The sequence below is a fragment of the Rhinopithecus bieti genome, unplaced genomic scaffold (genome assembly GCF_001698545.2).
Source record: "Rhinopithecus bieti isolate Rb0 unplaced genomic scaffold, ASM169854v2 scaffold_2540, whole genome shotgun sequence".
Taxonomy (NCBI): Eukaryota; Metazoa; Chordata; class Mammalia; order Primates; family Cercopithecidae; genus Rhinopithecus; species Rhinopithecus bieti.
The window spans coordinates 6,729-14,223 of NW_016803720.1; positions in this window are offsets into that span (position 1 = coordinate 6,729).

The window sequence follows — 7,495 nt, forward strand, 5'->3', positions numbered from 1 at the left end:
CTTTAAGTAAATATATTCTAGTGTAACATTTGCATTCTTTTAATAATTATTTCTCACTTTACATTTTAAAAGTTATGTTTTAGTGGTTGCTCTAGAATTACCATATTAATTTTAATTTTTTCATATTGAGCAGTTTTATATTAGCTTAATTCTAACATTATAAAATAATCCTCCTATGAAGATTTGTTTCTTTTTTGTGCTATTATTCTTATACTTTTATAAATACTGTATTATTTATTTTATTACTATTATTTTATTTTAACACATTTTGTGGGTACATAGTAGGTGTATATATTTCTGAGGTACATTAGATGTTTTGATAAAGGCGTGCAATGTGAAATAAGGACATCATAGGGAATGTATTCATCCTGCCAAGCATTTATTTTTTGTGTTACAAATGATCCAATTACACTTTTCAAGTTAGTTAAAATGTACAATTTAAGTCATTATTGACTATAGTTGCCCTATTGTGCTATCAAACAGTAGGTCTTATTAATTTTTTCTAGCTTTTTTTATTCTGTATCCCTACCACCTTCCTGACTCACCACTACCTTTACCAGAGGCTAACAAGTCTTCGACTCTCTATGTTCATGAGTTCAATTGTTTTGATTTTAGATCCCCAAAATAAGTAAGAACATGTGATGTTTGTCTTTCTGTGACTGGTTTATTTTACTTAATATAATGATCCCCGGTTTCACCCATATTGTTGGAAATGACTGGATCTCATTCCTTTTATGAATAGTACTCTATTGTGTATATTACCAAACTTTCTCTATCTATTTATCTGTTGACAGACACTTAGGTTGCTACTAAATCTTAGTTTTGCAAGCAGTGCTGCAACAAACATAGAAGTACACATATCTCTTTGATATACTGATTTAGTTTTGGGGGGTATATACCGAGCAATAGAATTGCTGGATCATTGGTAGTTCTATTTGTAGTTTGTTGAGGCAGCTCCAAACTGTTCTCCACAGTGGTTGTCTTAATTTACATTTCCATCAATGGTGTACAAGGCTTCCTTTTCTCCACATGCTTTGCCAGCATTTGTTTTGTCTGTGTTTTGGATGTAAGTCATTTTACTGGAGAGAGAAGATATTTTGTTGCAGTTTTGGATTTGCATTTCTCTGATGATCAGTGATGTTGAGCACCTTTCCATGTGTCTGTTTGCCATTTGTATACCTTCTTTTGAGAAATGTCTGTTTAAATCTTTTCCCCATCTTGTATTACTTTTTTCTTGCTTTTGTTTATTCTTTAACCATCCCTACCTCTTTCTTGGCTCATCACTACCTTTACCAGAGGTAAAGCTAAAAAAATTTATAAGATTATAATTTTTTTCTACAGATTTGTTGAATTTCTTTTATATTCTGATTTTAATCCTTGGTCAGATGGGTAGTTTGCAAATGTTTTCTCCCATTCTGTGGACTGTCTCTTCACATTGTTGCTTGTATCCTTTGCTGTGCAGAAGCTTCTTTACTTGATGTGATTCCATTTGCCCATTTTGCTTTGGTTGTCTTTGCTTGTGGAGTATTACTCAAGAAATCTTTATCCAGACCAATGTCCTAGGGGTTTCATCAATTTTCTTGTAGTAGTTTCATAGTTTGAGGTCTTAGGTTTAAGTATTTAATTCATTTTGATTTTATTTTGTATATCATGATAAATAGGAGTCTGATTTTATTCTTCTGCATAGAAATATCTGATTTTCCCAGCACCATTTATTGAAGAGACCATCTTTTCCCAGTGTAATTTCTATCTTGTTACCTTTGTCAAAATGAGTTCACTGTGAGTGTGTGAATTTGTTTTGGGTTATCTATTTTGTTCTGTTTATTTATGTGTCTGTTTTATGCCTGTACTATGCTGTTTTAGTTACTATATCTCTGTAGCATAATTTGATGTCATGAAATGTGATTCCTCCAGTTTTGTTATTTTGCTTATAATAGCCCTATTTTGGTCTTTTGTGTTTCTATATATATTTTAACACTTTTTTTTTATTGTTTTGTGAAGAATGTCATTTATATTTGGATAGGGATTTCAATGAATTTGTAGATTTCTTTTGGTAGTATGGACATTTTAACAATATTGATTCTTCCAATTTGTAAATATGGCATATTATTCCATATTCTGGCGTCCTCTTCAATTTCTTATCAGTGTTTTATAATTTTCATTATAGAGATCTTTTATTTCTTTGGTTAAGCTAATTGATAGGTATTTAATTTATATTTGGGAATTGTAAATAGGATTACAATTTTATTTTTTTTTCACATTGTTCACTATTGTTACATAGAAATGCTACTGATTTTTTGTATGTTGATTCTGTATCTTTCTACTTTATTAAATTTTTTTATCAGCTCTTATAGTTTTCCTGTGGAGTCTTTAGTTTTTTCCAAATATAAGATTATATCACTTACAAAGAAAATTAGACGTTTCCTTTTCTAAATTAATGTCCTTTTTTTTCTCTTCTCCAATTGCTCTAGGTAGAACTTCCAGTACTATGTTGAATAACAGTGGTGAAAGTGGGCATTCTCACGTGTTTTAAATCTGAGGGAAAACTTTTCAATTTTCTCCATTCAGTATGATACTAGTTGTGGGTCTGTTGTATATGGGTTTTATTATCTAATGTTTCTTCTAGGCCAGTTACTTGAGAGTTTGTATAATGAAGAAAAGTTGAATTTTATTCAATGATTTTTTTCAGCTTCAAATGAAATAATCCTATGGTTTATATCTTTAATTTTGTTGATATGATGTATCAAATCATTTTATTTGCCTATCGTGAACCATCCTTGCATCCCAGGAATAAATCCCACTTGGTGTGTATGAATGATCTTTCTAATGTATTGTTGAATTCAGATTGCTAATATTGTGTTGAGAATTTATGCATCAATTTTATCAGATATATTGGTCAGTGGTTTTCTTTCTTTGATGTGTATATCTGATTTTGGTATCATGTTAATACAGTCTTAATAAGGTGAATTTGGAGGTGTTCCCTCCTCTTCTATTTTGTGAAATAATTTGAGGTGGATGGATATTAATTTTCTATCGATGGTTGGAAAATTCAGCAGTAAAGCCATCAGGTCCTGGACTTTTCTTTACTGGGTGACCTGTTATTAAAGCTTCAATCTCATTACTTGTTATTGGTCTGTTTAGACTATGAATTTCTTTTGGTTTAATCTTTGTAGGCTGTATATATCTAGGAATTTGTCCATTTCTTCTAGATTTTCAATTTATTGGCATATTGTTGCTCATAGTAGCCACTAATGATCCTTTGAATTTCTACAGTATCAGTCATAATATCCCTTTTATGATTTGTGATTTTATTTATTTGGATCTTATCTCTAGTTTTCTTAGTCTGACTAAAGGTTTGTAACTTTTGTTTAACTTTTCGAAAAAACAACTTCACATTTTATCAATCTTGTTTTGTTGTTTTCATTTTAATTTCACTGATTTCTGCTCCTACTTACATTATTTGTTTTATTCTAGTAATTTTGAGGTTGGTTTGCTCTTCCTTTTATAGTTCTTTAAGACTCATTGTTAGATTGTTCATTTAAAGTTTTTTTTCTTTTTTGACGTAGGTATTTATAGTTATAAACTTCCATTTTAGTACTTCTTTTCCTGTTTTCCATAGGTTTTGGTATGTCATTTTCCATTATAATTTGTTTCCAGAAATGTTTCATTTTCCTTCTTAATTTCTTCATAGACCTACTGGTCATTCAGGAGCATAGTGTTTAATTTCACTATATTTCTACAGTTTTCAAAATTCCTGTTGTTATTAATTTTTAGTTTTACTCCATTGTGGTCATAGAAGATTCTGGATATAATTTCAATTATTTGAATATTTTAGGACTTGTGACCTAATATATGATCTGTCCTTGAGAATAATCCATGTGCCAAGAAAAAAATGTGTATTCTGCAGCTCTTGGATGAAATGTTCTGTAAATATATATTAGATCTATTTGGTATATAGTGCAAATTATATCTGATGACATAAATTATTTCTTTGTTGATTTTCTGTTTGGAAGATCTGACCAACACTGAAAGCAGAATGTTGAATTCTCCAGCTATTATTGTATTGGGACTCATCTGTCTGTAGCTCTAATAATATTTTCTTTATATATCTGGGTACTCCAGCGTTGGGTTCATACATGCTTGATATTACTATGTCCTCTTGCTGAAGTCATTCATTCATCATTATGTAGTGACTTTCTTTCTCATTCACCATTATGTAGTGACCTTCTTTTTAGTCTATAGTTTTATCTTGAAAGTTATTTTTCTGATATAAGTATAGCAACTTCTGCTATTTTTGGTTTCCGTTGGCATGAAATAACTTTTTCCATCTTTTTACTTTTCAGTTTCTCTATGTCTTTATTGTGGTTTATGTTTCTTGTAGGCAACAGAACTATGAGTCTTGCTTTTTCATGTATTCATTCAGTCTATTTCTTTTGAATGGAGAATTTAATCCATGTACCCTCAATGTTTTTATTGATAAGTAAGGACTTACTTCTGCCATTTTCTTATTATTTTCTGGTTACTTTGCAGCCTTCTCTTTCTTCTTTCTTTCTTTCCTGTCTTTCTCTAGTGAAGATGATTTTTCTCTGGTGATATAATTTAGTTTCCTGATTTTTCATTTTTTCTTTAAATTTTTATTTTAGGTTTGGGGGTACATGTGAAGGTTTGTTACATAGATGAACACGTGTCACTTGGGTTTGTTGTACATATTACTACATCACTCAATTATTAAGCTCAGTACTCAATTGTTATGTTGTGTTGTGCTTGCATGTGCCCCACATTTATCTGAGGCTGTGTTAACTTGTCTTTATTTTATTATTTCTATGTTTTATGGATTGCATAATAACTATTAATATATCTTCAATTTTGCTCATTCTCTTGCTTTTTCAAATCTACTGCTGATCTCTTGTAATAAATTTTTAGTTTGGTTATTGTAATTTTCAACTCCAGAATTTCCATGTTATTTTTTTTCACTTATATTTTATCACTTATATTACATCTTTTCACTTATATATGTGATGAGACCTTCTCTTTATATCTTACTTTTCTTAATTAAGCATGATTTCCTTTGGTTCTTTCAACATATTTATAATGGCTACATTGAAACTTTTGTTAAATCTGACATCTCTTTCTTCTTACAGATAGTTTCTATCGCCTATGTTTTTTCCTTTGCATGGGACACATATTTCTGTTTCTTTGCGAGTTTTGAACTTTTGATAGCAGCAGGAGGCAGATTAATATCTAGGCATATAGGGGTGTGTGCCTGGTTAAACCCAACCTCCAAGTCAAGACAGTTTAAAACTTGAAAGCCAAGCTACAAGTCAAAGACAGTTTAAAACTTGAAAGCCAAGCTACAAGTCAAATCCATGGATGGGATTGAAAACCTGTCTTCCTGTTTTGCCTGCTTTTCTTTGATTGATCCCCCTCTTCACCTATTTTACGTGTACTTACCCTTTCCTAATTGGTTTTCTACACTGCCATGTCCACCTTATGTAGTGACTTTGCTTTAGCCTTTCTTTGCATACTTACAAACCAGTCAGCATGCACACCTCTATTCTGGGCCCATAAAAGCCTCAACGGCAGGGGTGAGGGAACAGCTCTTCATTCCCTCTCAACTGAGAGCTGCTCTGTCAATCAATTTAAATGCTCCTCTGCTCTCTTCACCCTTTGAATTGTCACTGTATCCTCATTCTTCTTGGATACAGGACAAGAAATCAGGAACTACTGAACATAGTTCATAGGTACAAGTCATAAAATGCCTTCATAGGTACAAGCCACAATGCAGCCAGGCCAAGTGGGTGGGGTGACTCCAGTGGCAGGCCCAGGGTTGAGTGCGGCCTGGGGGAGTGGGTGTGTCACTGGACATGAAGTTCCCCAGTTGGCAAAATGGCTGAGAAAAATTCTGTGTCTTTTTTTTTTCCTTAAAAAACTGGACTTTTTATGTAGTATGTTGTAGTAACCTTGGATACTAATTCTCCCACACCGCTTTGTGACTTATTTTGTTATTCGCTTTTTGTTTCTTTGCTAAAGTATTCTAGTAAATTTAGGAAAATCTTTTTGCTCCATATTGAGAAGTAAATAGTGTCATTTTGGTGTCATTTTTCAGATCCTACAATCTTCAGTGTGTTTTGTGCTACCCTAGGATGCCAGTGATATTAAAATGGACTTCTTAGAATCTATTTTCCTAATCTCTCTGTTAAGCTGTGTTCTTCATTTGGTAATGCATCCTGCCAGTCAGGCCCTGTTAACTACCAGTTGATTGCTCTATTGTTTTTGACAATTCCCCCATTGCATAAACTGCTTGCTTAGAAGTCTAATTCAATTAAATTCAGTTGAAGATGTTTTTGAGACTGGTCTTTGATATTTATTCTGACACCAGAAGGACTCTTGACTGTCTCTTTCTCTGGGTCTTTTTGGTGAACTTGCTGGCCCATAGTTTTGCTTCTGCCCTTAACTAAGAATAACTATTTTTTTTCTTCAAGAGTGGCTTTAAGATTCAACTTCCTTACTATGTACTTCAAATAAAGTTAATTATGTTTGGGAGAAATTAGGAACTCTCTTTTCTTATAGACTGCTTTTCCCTCTGGACAAACTCTCTAAGCAATAGGTTTGGTGGTATACCCTCTGGTTATCTCAGTTGCATTTATAAATAAGGTCATGCAAGGGAAGTCAAAGCTTTATTATACTGGCCATCCATGTTTCTGGTAGAGCCTCTATCATTTAGATAAGGGCTGGGTGGAGGAAGGGAGACTCCTATCACTTTGCCATACTCACCAAAAATTTAGTGTCTTCTACTTAAAATTGAAGGGAATGAGAAATTTTGGCAGACTTTCTTTCCTGATGAGATATGGTAACCACTAATTTTGTTTTCTTTGCTATACTTGCTGAGAATAGAAGTTCCATAATGTTGAGTTGGACAAGGTGAGAAAGAAGGAATTGTGGCTCAAATTCTTTTGACTGTGGGCGTTATTACTGATTTTTGGTATATTTTCTTGAATAGATGTTTTCTACTTTGCTCTTTGCACTTTAGTCCATTTCCAAACATTTGAAATTGTTCTTCATAATATTTTGACCAGTTTTGCTTATTTTGCTGGGTATAAGGTTCATGGGATTCCTCAGGCTGTAATCCAAAAGAGGAATACCCTTTGTGGTTTTAATATTAATTTCCCTAACGACTAAAGATGTTGGGCATTCTTATGTTCTTAGTAGCCATTTGTTTATCTATTTTGGAGAACTGTCTACTGATAACCTTTACCCAACTGAATGAGGTATTTTCTGTTTTTATTTTAATTATAGAGTTGTAAGCATTCCTTATATATTCTGGATACAAATCACTTATCACATAAATAACCTGGAAATATTTCCTCCATTCTGTGAATTGTCTTTTTTATTTTTTCAGTGTTGTACTTTCAAGTACAAAAGTTTTTAATTTTTTTGCATTTATAATACTTTTGTTAAGTCTGAACTCTCTGATGTTAAGTAAGATGTGAGCAGA